Source organism: Staurois parvus, unplaced genomic scaffold, assembly GCF_062004578.1.
Source record: "Staurois parvus isolate SC_StPar_1 unplaced genomic scaffold, SC_StPar_1.0 ptg000361l, whole genome shotgun sequence".
NCBI classification, from domain to species: domain Eukaryota; kingdom Metazoa; phylum Chordata; class Amphibia; order Anura; family Ranidae; genus Staurois; species Staurois parvus.
The window spans coordinates 1096062-1108873 of NW_028318157.1; the positions used below are offsets into that span (position 1 = coordinate 1096062).

Here is a 12812-nt window from a genome sequence, read left to right on the forward strand (position 1 = left end):
TCTAATAAGGATCTGCCAAGAACCATATAGACTGATTGGTAGGCATGATCCCAGAACCTCTTTTATAGGCAGTGACACTATGTATGGCCAAAAATGCCAGGAGATTGACAGCCCCAGTTTCAGAGGAAGGTAGGAACCACTTTTGCTGTATGTGTTGGTGCTACATTCTAGCCCAGCAGAATTTTAGAGTTCGCTTTAACATTCATGGAACTTTTGGCTACTCCTAACCGTATAAAATTCCAATCTTCCTGTGAAGCATGTTTTTGAAAATCTTATTACTATTATTATTTTTTTTATTTGATTATAGTATGTAATGAAATTAAAGCCTTCTGATTAGCTGACAAGCCCACAATACTATTTACAGGTTCTGTACTGTATCCTCCTCAGCTCCAGGTGCCTCCAGGATCTCTCACTCCGCATACAACTACCCTTAGTACAAAAAAGAAAGCCGCACACTGCTGATTCAACTAGCTTTATTGATCCAACAAAAATGAGAACACTCAAACCAGTCCTCCCTTTGAAGCATTTTACTCCCTGCCGAGGAACCATCACTGATGTTATACAATGAAACCTATCAGGGGGTGAAATGAATAGGTGGTAGGCGTGGGTGGATGAACTGTTTTCAGATACTTGGGTGAACAGTGTGCAAGTTCATTTTTGAACTAGTAGCTTCTGATAAGGTTAGCTTAACGGACACAAATTGTGCCTGCACTTCAAACAGCCGTCTTATGGTTATAGAGACACAACTCATCTAACCCATTGATAAAAACTGTTCATGTGTCTTGACTTCTACAATTGCCTATAGGAGGCAGAGGGGTTGCAGTACTATACAGATCTCCCTCTAGTGGTCAAATTACAAATACGTATATTTTAGGCAGTACCCATATGGAAGAAAAATATATTTGAAATATATTTTAAAAATATTCTTTCCAAATATATTGACATATATTTGAAATGCTACAGTTTTGCCCATATTCAATATATTTCAAAATATATTTCAATAAATATAAAAAATATATTCTTTAGATTTTTGTTAACGTATAAAAACATAACTTTAACATATATTTTTATATATATTTGTAAATCCATTCCAGAAATGTAGATTTGTATTTTTAAAGACATACAGTATATATGAAATGTATTTTTAAAAATATTTTTTATATATATTATGTAATAGAAATGCATTGCAACATACAGTATATATATATATATATATATATATATATATATATATATATTTATTGAAATATATTTTTAAATATATTGTATATGGACAAAATTGTAGCATTTCAAATATATGCCAATATATTTGGGAAGAATATTTTTAAAATATATTTCAAATATATTTTTCTTCCATGTGGGTAAACAAGCAGATAATATGGCATAGCAAGCATGTACAAATGTAAAAGTTGTATCAAAATTCACTCCAAAGCAGTTAGAAAATATAATTTTTAGATCAAAAAAACATTTTCCAGAGATATCCATATTGTAACATTTTTGCATTCAATACAAGCGCATTTCATACAATTTAAAGAATATGTAAACCCAACATTTTATATTCCTGATATGTGCCTGCTGTACCATGTGCATGTATGAAAAGGTATCTTTGTATTGTATTGCTTCTTTTGAATAAAATCCCTGGTGTTCCTGGCATTCTCTCTGTTTTCCTATTAAAAACTGACCACACTAGGCATTAGCAGCGGCGTATTTACCATGAGGCAAACAAGGCGTTTGCCTACGGTGGTAATTTTCAGGGGGGGGTGCCGCCCCCCAGAAGAAGTGACAGGGATGGGGACCTGGTGAGGAGGCTGTGCGCTGCTAGAGGGTGTGGGGATAACCGGCTGCTTCTTTTACAGGTCAATGCTTTTAATATGATGTTAGCATTGGTGGCGACGGGGGGGGGGGGGGGGGGGGGGGTTGGCTGATGGCAAGTGATTGGGTATGTTGGTGGCGGTGGCGATGGGTGCTAGAGTGGCAGTCATAGTCAGTGTCTGTGATGGAGCTGGAGGACAGATTGGTGTACCAGGAGGAGGAAGTCGGTGGTGGTGGCTGTGCTGCAGTGCCTGGAGGCAGCCTGTATGGAGAGACACCAGTTGGAACTACTGAGAGAGGACAACTAGCAGCTCATCACCCAGTACAAGCAGGAGAAGGCGCTGAGGAAGCATGTCCAGGAGGTACCAATCCATAATACACCTCCCCCACAAAACGGATAAATAGTGGGGGAAGTGTATTTTAGATCTGTATGTAGTTTTCGGAGGTGTATTGTAGGTTAGGGGTTTAGTCTTAGATCCATAATACACCACCCCCACCTTGATCTACAGTACACATACCCCAGTATCTACCTACAGTACACCTTCCCATATCACCCAGTATAAGCAGTACACCTACAGTACAACCCCACCTACCGATCTACAATAAACATCCCCCAGTACTGACCTACAATACACTTCCCAATCTACAGCACACACCCATCTACCAATCTATAATACATTGTACCATACACCTCCCCAACTGCGTATTTACCACTAGGCAAACACCTTGTTTGGTGGAGGCTGGTGGCAATGGGTAGGGGGGAGTCCCCAATTCTTGTGTTGCCTAGGACAGCACAAGAAATTAATACACCACTAGGAATAAGAGTACAATGTGGTCAGTTCTCTATCTGTGCTGGGAACTCAGTGTGTTTGTCCTTGAATGATCAGACTTTTGCTGACAGCCCCCTTCCCCTGCAAAGCCTTCCACTGGGAAGTTAAGCGTCCTGCTGTTTCTCCTCCCCCAGTTCGCAGCATAAATAGCTTAAAGGGTATGTGATCACTTATAAAACAGGGCAAATGTATTTATAATGTTTTTTTAACATGTGCACAAATGCTTTGCCTTTTATTTCTATTTTAAACTGAATGGGTTGTTTTACAAGGAGAGGGTTTACATATACTATAACGCACGCAATAGTCAGAAACAAAAATTGTGTCGGAAAAACAGCAGAACCACAGAGAGTTCTGAATGTGACCTATTTTACTCAGATGAATTAAATATTTATTGTGAAAGGTGTGTCAGACAAATTGAAGTAATATAACCAGTGTGATAATAGAAACAAACCGCAGTAAATTGCCTTAAATGAGTCACGAAGCTCATATACTCACACACTATAATTCTGTGACACAGCGTGTAAATACAAATGCTCCAATTTCTAACAAATGTGATATGGCAAAGAATGAGCTAATACATTTTGTATGTAATTATTAACCAACTTTTTTTGTAATACAGGCTTTTGTAGTATGTATTGTGCCCAGTGGGAAAAGACATTTACCTTGAGATGATTCCAATTATCTATAGCTGATAGTGGGATTTGAATGCTGTTGCTATTAGGTATATCACATCAAATTACAGTACAAATTACCAGGCTTGCTTGTCGCTAGGCCTACATTCACATGAGCGATTAGGGGTGTACAGCAGATTCCTGTGCAAGAATCAGTGGGTTCTTACGGCTGGGATCACAGGTGTATGCAAACAGCTGCGGCTGTGAAGCTGTGTACAAATCAGTAGCACTGGGTTTGTTGGTTCGAATCCCAACCAAGGCACTATCTGCCTGGAGTTTGCATGTTCTCCCTGTGCCTGTGTGGGTTTCCTCCAGGTACTCCAGTTTCCTCCCACATGCCAAAGACATGCTGGTATGCTCTTGTCTAAAACCCTAGTATGTGTATGTATGAATGTGAGTTAGGGACCTTAGATTGTAAGCTCCTTGAGGGTTAGGGACTGATATGAATGAACAATATACACTCACCGGTCACTTTATTAGGTATACCTGTTCAATTGCTTGGTAACACAAATTGGTCATCAGCCAATCACATGACTGCAACTCAATGCATTTAGGCATCTAGACTTGGTGAAGATAACTTGCTGAAGTTCAAACCGAGCATCAGAAAGGGGATTTAAGTGACTTTGGGCGTGGCATGGTTGTTGGTGCCAGACGAGCTGATCTCAGCATTTCAAAAACTGCTGATTTACTGGGATTTTCATGCACAATCATCTCTAGGTTTTACAGAGAATGGTCCAAAATAGAGAAAATATTCAGTGAGCGGCAGTTGTGTGGACAAAAATGCCTTGTTGATGTCAGAGGTCAGAGAAGAATGGGTAGACTGGTTCAAGATGACAGAATGGCAGTAACTCATTTCAATATGGACCAAAATCTCTGAGGAATGTTTCCAATACATTGTTGAATCTATGCCATGAAGAATTAAGGCAGTTCTGAAGGCAAAAGGGGGTCCAACCCAATACTAGCACGTTGGACCTAATAAAGTGGCCAGTGAGCTATATAAGTACCTGTAATAATAAATTGATGACAAATAAATCAATGACATCCTGACAGGAGCTGCGACTGCTTGCATGTATCCACACATCCAACAATTAGCTGAGGTTAGGGACAGATATCCAACGCTGGATGCAATCTGTCTGCTTCCAGATTTAGGCATCTGTCCCTAGCCACATGTAACCGCTGATTCTAATCGCCCATGTGAATGTGTTTTATATATATATATATATATATTGCCAAATGTATTGGGCCAACCCTCCAAATCATTGGATTCAGGTGTTCCAATCACCTCCATGGCCACAGGTGTATAAAATCAAGCACCTAGGCATGCAGACTGCTTCTACAAACATTTGTGAAAGAATGGGTCGCTCTCAGGAGCTCAGTGAATTCAAGCGTGGTACAGTGATAGATTGCCACCTGTGCAATAGGTCCATACATGAAATTTTCTTGCTACTAAATATTCCACGGTCAACTGTTAGTGGTGTTATAACAAAGTGGAAGCAACTGGGAATAACAGCAACTCAGCCACAAAGTGGTAGGCCACTTAAAATGACGCGGGTCAGCGCATAGTGCGCACAAGTCATCAACTGTCTGCAGAATCAATAGCTTAAGACCTCCAAACTTCATGTGGCCTTCAGATTAGCACAACAACAGTACTTAGAGAGCTTCATGGAATGGGTTTCCATGGCCGAGCAGCTGCATCCAAGCCTTACATCACCAAGTGCAATGCAAAGCGTTGGATTCAGTACTGTAAAGCACACTGCCAATGGACTCTAGAGCAGTGGAGACTTGTGCTCTGGAGTGACCAATCACGCTCCTCTGTCTGGCAATCCATTGGATGTGTCTGGGTTTAGCGGTTGCCAGGAGAACAGTACTTGCCTGACTGCATTGTGCCAAGTTTAAAGTTTGGTGGAGGGGGGATTATGGTGTGGGGTTGTTTTTCAGGGGTTGGGCTTGGTCCCTTAGTTCCAGTGAAAGGAACTCTTAAGGCAGCAGCATACCAAGACATTGTGGACAATTTCATGCTCCTAACTTTGTGGAATGGCCCCTTTTTGTTCCAACATGACTGAACACCAGTGCACAAAGCAAGGTTCATAAAGACATGGATGAGCGAGTTTGGGGTGGAGGAACTTGACTGGTCTGCACAGAGTCCTGACCTCACCCTGATAGAACACCTTTGGGATGAATTAGAGCAGAGACTGCGAGTCAGGCCTTCTTGTTGAACATCAGTGCCTAACCTCACAAATGCTCTTCTGGAAGAATGGTCAAACATTCCCATAGACACACTCCTAAACCTTGTGGACAGCCTTCCCAGAAGAGTTGAAGCTGTTATAGCTGCAAAAGGTGGGACAACTGAATATTGAACCCTATGGACTAAGATTGGGATGCCATTAAAGTTCGGCAAACTGATACACTCCCACATCTTCAACTATCACCTCTACGCCGATGACACGCAAATTTACCTCTCCACCCCTCACCTCACCCCTTCAGTCTCCGCCCATATCACCCACCTACTGAACGACATATCAGACTGGATGTCGCTCCATTTCCTCAAATTAAACCTTTCCAAAACTGAGCTCCTGATTTTCCCCCCAGCCCGCGCCCCCCCCCATCCTCTCCATCACGACTAACAACGCCACCATCAGTCCCACCCTGCAAGCCAAAGTCCTAGGTGTCACTCTAGACTCAAACCTGTCCTTCCAACCCCCTGTCCAATCGTTGGCAAACTCATGTACAGTAGGCTCCACCTCTGCAACATCTCCAAAATATGTACATTCCTCACCCCAGACACTATTAAACAACTCGTTCATTCCCTTATTATCTCACGTCTGGACTACTGCAACTCCCTTCTCACCGGCCTACCTCATCACAGACTATCCCCGCTTCAGTCTATCCTGAAATCAGCAGCCAGACTCATCCACCTTACCAACCGCTCCGCATCCGCCACCCCCCTCTGCCAATCCCTCCACTGGCTCCCGATTGCCCAACACATTAAATTCAAACTACTAACACAGACATACAAAGCCATTCATAACACTGCCCTAAACTAACTCACCGACCTGATACCCAAATACCACCCTACCCGTAATCTTCGCTCCTCACAAGACCTCCTACTTTCTAGCTTCCTGGTCTCCACCTCCCACGCCCGACTGCAGGACTTCTCCAGGACTTCCCCCATACTCTGGAACTCACTACCCCAATCCATCAGACTGTCACCTACCCTCCTCATCTTTAGGCGCACCCTGAAAACCCATCTCTTCAGGGAAGCCTACCCCGCCCTCACCTAACAGCCAACCTCCTCCACTCCTCCTACCACTCCATCCCCCACAGCCACTTCCTCCTGTACCACTATCCCCTCCCTCCTAGATTGTAAGCTTGAAAGAGCAGGGCCCTCGTTCCCCTTGTGTATTGTATTGTTACTGTATTGTCTCATGTTCTGTCCCCCACTATAATGTGCAGCGCTGAGCAAACCTTTTAGCACTATATAAATACTGTATAATAATAATAATAATGTGTGTAAAGGCAGGCGTCCCAATACGTTTGCCAATATAGTGTATACACACACATATATATAAAGTACTGTACAGAGGTCTTAGGCAAGTCTGAAAAAATGCTGTAAATGAAAAATGCTTTAAGAAATAGAAGTATTAATAGTTTATTTTTATCAATTAACAAAATGGAAAGTAAATGAACAGAAGAGAAATCCAAATCAAATCAATATTTGGCGTGACCACCCTTGTGCCTTCAAAACAGTATAAATTCTTCTAGGTACACTTGAACACGGTTTTTGAGGGAAATCGGCAGGTAGGTTGTTCTAAACATCTTGGAGAACTAACCACAGGTCTTCTGTGGATGTAGGCTGCCTCAGATCCTTCTGTCTCTTCATGTAATCCCAGACAGACTCCATGATGTTGAGATCAGGGCTCCGTGGGAGCCAAACCATCGTTTCCTGCACAGTAGAGATATATCATCTCTGTACCTCCATTACATATTTCAGAAGTTACACTAAACTGACCCTGCCAGACTAAACAACTCTTAAACTAGAACTAAAGATAAAACACAGATGAGAACAGTAAACATTCTAGGCATGAAGGTAAAAAAACCTTTTGTGTGCTGCTCCCCCCACAGCCCCCCTAATACTCACCTGGGTCTTCTCTCGATCCAGCGCTGTGCACAGGAGCCTCGGCTGTTCTGGAACTCTCTACTCATTGGCTAGTCAATTACTGCCAGTGAGCCAATGAGGAGAGAGTGGGGGCGGTGTGTCTTATAGATGCATAGAGCAGAGCTCAGGAGTGAGCACACACCAGTGCCCCAGTGGCAAGTGACTTACTATTGGGGGCACCTGTAAAGGGGGAGGGGCCAGGAGCGGCGGCAGGGGAATCAGGAAGAAGAGGATCGGGGCTGCTCTGTGCAAAACTATTGCACCGAGCAGCTAAGTGTGACATTTGTTATTTTTGAACAAAAAAAATGTAACCTTTGATATCACTTTAAGAAAAACCTTTCTAACTGAAAAGCTCCTCTCTAGATGCCAATATCTTCCATCTTTCCTCCATTCCATCCCCCATCAGTCTTCTGGAAGTGTCTGACTCCTCTGTCCCCATGCTGTGCACTGTGGTTCTATGCTCTATCCTCTATGTTATCACAGAGTCCGAGAGAGACACAGGGGTCAGGGGAGGACTGACAACTCATGGGGCCCCCGGGCAATAGGGGATCATGGGTCTCCTGTGTCTTTGCCCAAACTCAAAAAAGCCTATGAAAAAGGTACCAAGGGCATCTCATGGGGCCCCCTACTGACCCTGGGCCCTCGGGCAGTGCCCGAGTTTCCAAAAGGTCAGTCCGCCCCTGATCACAGGGAACAATGGATGATACAGGTACTTGGCACCCCCAGAAGTGTCAAAAGCTGAAATGACAATGACCTCCTTTCTCAAAGTCCCTTTCCTCCTGGCTGCCAATACTTTTCTCCCAGATGCCTCCTATGTTTCCTCATCACCCTCCATTCAGATCCCCCCACTATTCATCTCTACCCTCTACACATGACAAGAGACAGCAAAATTCTGTCCAGAAGCCCTGTTTGCTGTTAGGTGCCAGCTTCTAGAGGAGGGGGTGTTACAGGGAGGGTTTGACTTACCCCCATCATTTTCTGGCTACTATTAGGAGCTTTCATCATTTTAATTTTTGCATTTTTAAAAAATCAGAATCCGTTTACAGGAGGGATGGCTTTGGACTCTAGAATGTGAAAGTTTCACCCTTAACTAAAATCAGAGCATTTGAAATCCGTTGTTTACAAAGGGTTAAATCTCATGCTAACAAGCGATTAAAATCTGACGTGTAGCTGAGCTCTTCCCTAGCTGCATGGAGTCATGGGCGGTGACTGGGGCTGGAGGGCTTTATTGGGCTGGAGAGGAAACTCTGGATGGAGTTGAAGCACGTCAGCTGAGGGAGGCAGGAAGGAGAGGAGAGCGAGTGGTAAGTAAGCATCCTTCTGTCTGGGGGGATTACATGATCAGCAGGGATCTCACAATCACATCAGTCATTAACTACTATAATGAGCCTGGGCTGATCACATCCACCAGTCATCAGAGACACGCAGGCTGCCAGCAACACAACCACACACTGCCTTGTATTGTTCAAGCATGCTGCTCTCTGCAAGTTTTACAACTTTTACTTTTTTTTTTTTTACTTCTATAGAGCCAACATAATCCATAGCGCTTTACAGGAAAATGGTGACTTTGAATGTAATGACATTTTGTCACCAATAAAAATAGGTTAGGATCTGCTTCTTACACTACAAAAAGAGATCGCCTTCTCTGCTTGAGATCAGACTAAACTCACTTTTTCAGATCATGGGGCTACAATGGTTTCTTTGCTGTGTATGTGAAATCAGATGTTTTAATTTTTGCTTTGTAGCTTGGTATTCAGTTACCCACATGCTATGTATTAAGGTTCATTTACACTAGATGAAGTCAAATGCCAGAAAAATGAATGGATTGCAATGAGCATGATTTACACCTCTGTGTGGTGTTTTTGTTTCTGTGTTTAAAAACAAAACAAAAAGGTACAGCATGCTGCATTTTTTCTGTGCTGAAAATGTGTATGAACACATGCAAACCAAACTCGGTAAAGAAAATAAATGAAAAAATTATTTAATAAAAACGCACTGCAGATGCGCACATGCGGAAACGGACAGTGGATGCACAGATTGTGATGTAAATGAGCCCTTATTACTGTTTTAGCTTCTTGTTTGTTTTTTTTGTATGGTAACTTTGTCAATCTGTACTGCATTCAGTTAACTATTTTTCAAAAGAATCCTGTGTGGGGGTTTTTTTTTTTTTTCTTTTTCAAATTTCAGATAACATTTATTGAATCATATGTAACGTTATACATGCGGAATGGCAAAAGAATATTCATTTTTATTTCTGATTGTTTTCTAACTTGGTGTAGTAACTGTGTTTATTCATACAGCATTCAGTTACACACTTTTTATTATATGATTTTTAATTCCTGATTCTTTTAGGCTGTTCTGTAACTTTTTGTATTGCTACAGTGTTTTTTGTTTTTCAGTGTTTGCTGTATAAAATTCAGTTGCACATCTATTTCATAAGTATTTTGTTTTATTCCTGACAGTTTAGTTTACTGGTATCTTTATGGCATTCAGTTCCACACTCTTTTCTTAGTTTTTTCCTGTTTGTGATAGCTTGCTACTTCTTCCCCCATCTTCCTTCCCTTTTTTTTTTTTTTTTTTTTTTTTTTGTTTATCTGTAACTGTGTGTTGTGTAAAAATGGGAAGGCTAGACCGCTTTATATTTGTTTAAATATACTACATTACAAACTGTTTATGAATAAGCATGTCATTTATTGTTCATTAAGTCCCAAGGGTGTCCCTTTTTTTGCTTTGTTATCCTTACACGTATTAACACATTTTGGGAACTTGAAGGGAAATGCCTAGGGGTGAAGTTACTGGGAAGTCAGACTTTGTTAAACTGAGGCCCATTTTTACAAGTGAGACCACACACATGTTGACTTGCTTTAACTGCTGGAGCAGAACATTAGTAGCTTTATGGCACTTTGTTATTCAGGGTTTGGCAGTACAGTTGTAGTAATAAAGTCATCTTTTGATCAGGGACTTTTTTTTTTTTTTCTCCACAAGCCCCTTCTATTGCCAGCAAAAGCCAAACCTCACCTATATAGCAATGATTCTATTAAGTGTGTGTGTACTCTATGATGGACTCTAAACATAAGTGAAATTTCATTCCCCTTCCCAAAATTGTGTGTGTTTTCCCCCAAACTCGTTAGGGGTTTTTATTTTTATTTTATTTTTTTCCCCCGGGGTAGACTCTATAAACCTACGCCTCCTGTATCCAGCATTTTTGATCTGCTGTAAGTCGCCAATTGGAGTCCACAAGCTGGTTGGTTCTGACATCATTAGGAGTCAGTTGTAACTTTCTGCCTCGGGCAGCTGCCCACCAGATGATGCACCACCAGGTCTGCTCTTCTCTAGCTTCAATAGAAGCAGGTTAACCAGGAGCAGGTTACATGTCATTTTTGCCTAGGCAGGGGTTGTCACAATCATGCACACAGGGAGAGGCGCGGTTCTCCATTTTGCTCCAAACTTCTGCATTTTGGCATTTCTCTTAAACTCATATGCAATCACCTGAGGGGGGAGGTGTAGCAATCATGCATACAAGAGCCAGGCATGGCCCTCACTGTGTTAAGAAGTCTTAATGGTATCCCCTCATTTTCCCCCTCCCTCAGGAATGCAATCAGTGTATGATGCTGAGCCCCTTCCTAACAATTCTTTGCCAAATAAGGTAATTGGCTTGTCCGTTGTAGGAAGATACCAGTTGATTTTGGGTAGAAAAGAGGCTGTTATGTTTTGTGTGTAGTCAGAGAAGTGAGGACCTTCTGCGTTTTTACATCTAGCAGACAGAGAGTAAAGAAGAATCTCGCCGTAACAACGGAACTGAGTGTGAGACCAGAAATCCCTTTTTAGCTCATCAGACTGAAACTGCTTAACACCAGGCATCTATTTGACAAGTACTTATTTACCTAAACTTCTTTCTGTTATCTGTTTGTGTGTGTGTCTGTATATGTAATGTGTGTGTGTGTGTGTGTGTATATATATATATATATCTCAAGCGCTGGGTGACAATAATGAAGGAAAAACAGGGGGACTAGCCGCTAGCATGAAAAGTAAACCTCCAGAAGATAAATAATAAATGCTAAAATGCAGTGCTAATTGCCGTAATGAAAAATAAAATAAACAAGTGAAATGACGGTATGCATCTTAAAATTCAATGCATGAAAGTTCATAAAATGGGACTTCTGTGAAGCGTAAAACTGGCACAGCAGAGTAACCGTGACTCAAGTGGTGGTGAAACCGAGTGTAGATTACACTAACCAGATAATGAGGTGCTTGCGCATGGAGTATTTAAGACCTACTCCTGGTACTCTGGATAAGTAACACTGGAAAGGTAGCGGTCATCTTTAATGTAGCCACCAGGTGTCATGCATCCAGGATCAACAGAAGGCCTCCATAATTGCCAATATCAGCCACCAGGGGGATCATCCCAGTCATCAGGTTTTGGGTAGGCAGGATATGGTGAAAACCTTCAAACGGCCTGGGCTCCCATACAAAAAGAGCCCCAGACAAAAGCTTTGATAGTGTAGTAGGCTTTAATGAAGAATACCGCAAATAAAATCAAACGCACTTACAATCATGCACACAGGGACAGGCGCGGTTCTCTATTTTGCTCCAAACTTCTGCATTTTGGCATTTCTCTTAAACTCATATGCAATCACCTGAAGGGGGAGGTGTATCAATCATGCATACAAGAGCCAGGCATGAATCAATGATGGCCGCCATATATAGGCCATGCGGTGTGGTAAAACAGCTGGGGGACATCTCCTTAACGCGTTTCGTGTAATACACGTTTTCAAAAGGAATATATATATATTTTCTGTAAATATTTCTACTGCACCCTTTTGACCTTTTTTAGTAATAAATCTTCCTTTCTGAAAGTGTTGAACTGTTTCTATAGCTCTTTAATGTGACTTATGAATCCCTGCCGCTGAAGAGCGCTACTATGAGTGTTTAACCCTCTGTATAACCTGTCCGCGGAGATAGCGGTATACCGACGATTAACCAATCCTCCTAGTGTATTGCTGAGTTTCCCCTTTTCTCTATAAAATTAACGTAATTGCGTAATTAACCTGACCCAGTAACAAACGCTCCCAGGCTGCCGGTAGGTCGATTGTGGTTCAATTAGCTGGAAAATGCTGGGTGCAGCTGGGCGTGGTATTGTTACGCACGTGACATCGCGGTGTTAGATTGGCTAGTCCTTTGGTCACAAGTTGGTGAGAAGGCGAGGGGTCTGACGCTGCGCCCGTCACAGGGGTGAGTTAGGAAAAAAGGTAAATTAATCAAAATACAAAAAAAGGGGCTTTTTAGGCTCTGTTCGCATTTGTGCAATTCCCGTTCAGTGGCTATCCCAATCATTTTAAACCT

General features: G+C 42.1%; 1 protein-coding gene across 1 annotated transcript in view; it reads left to right on the forward strand.

The window, feature by feature from the left end:
- Positions 1 to 8709: 8709 nt before the first annotated feature.
- The window catches only part of KIAA1210 (KIAA1210 ortholog), a 129199-nt gene continuing 125096 nt past the window's right edge, over positions 8710 to 12812 (forward strand). The window contains exon 1 of the mRNA XM_089684917.1: positions 8710 to 8773. The gene's annotated coding sequence lies outside the window, so the exon portion shown is untranslated. The remainder of the gene's footprint in view (positions 8774 to 12812) is intronic.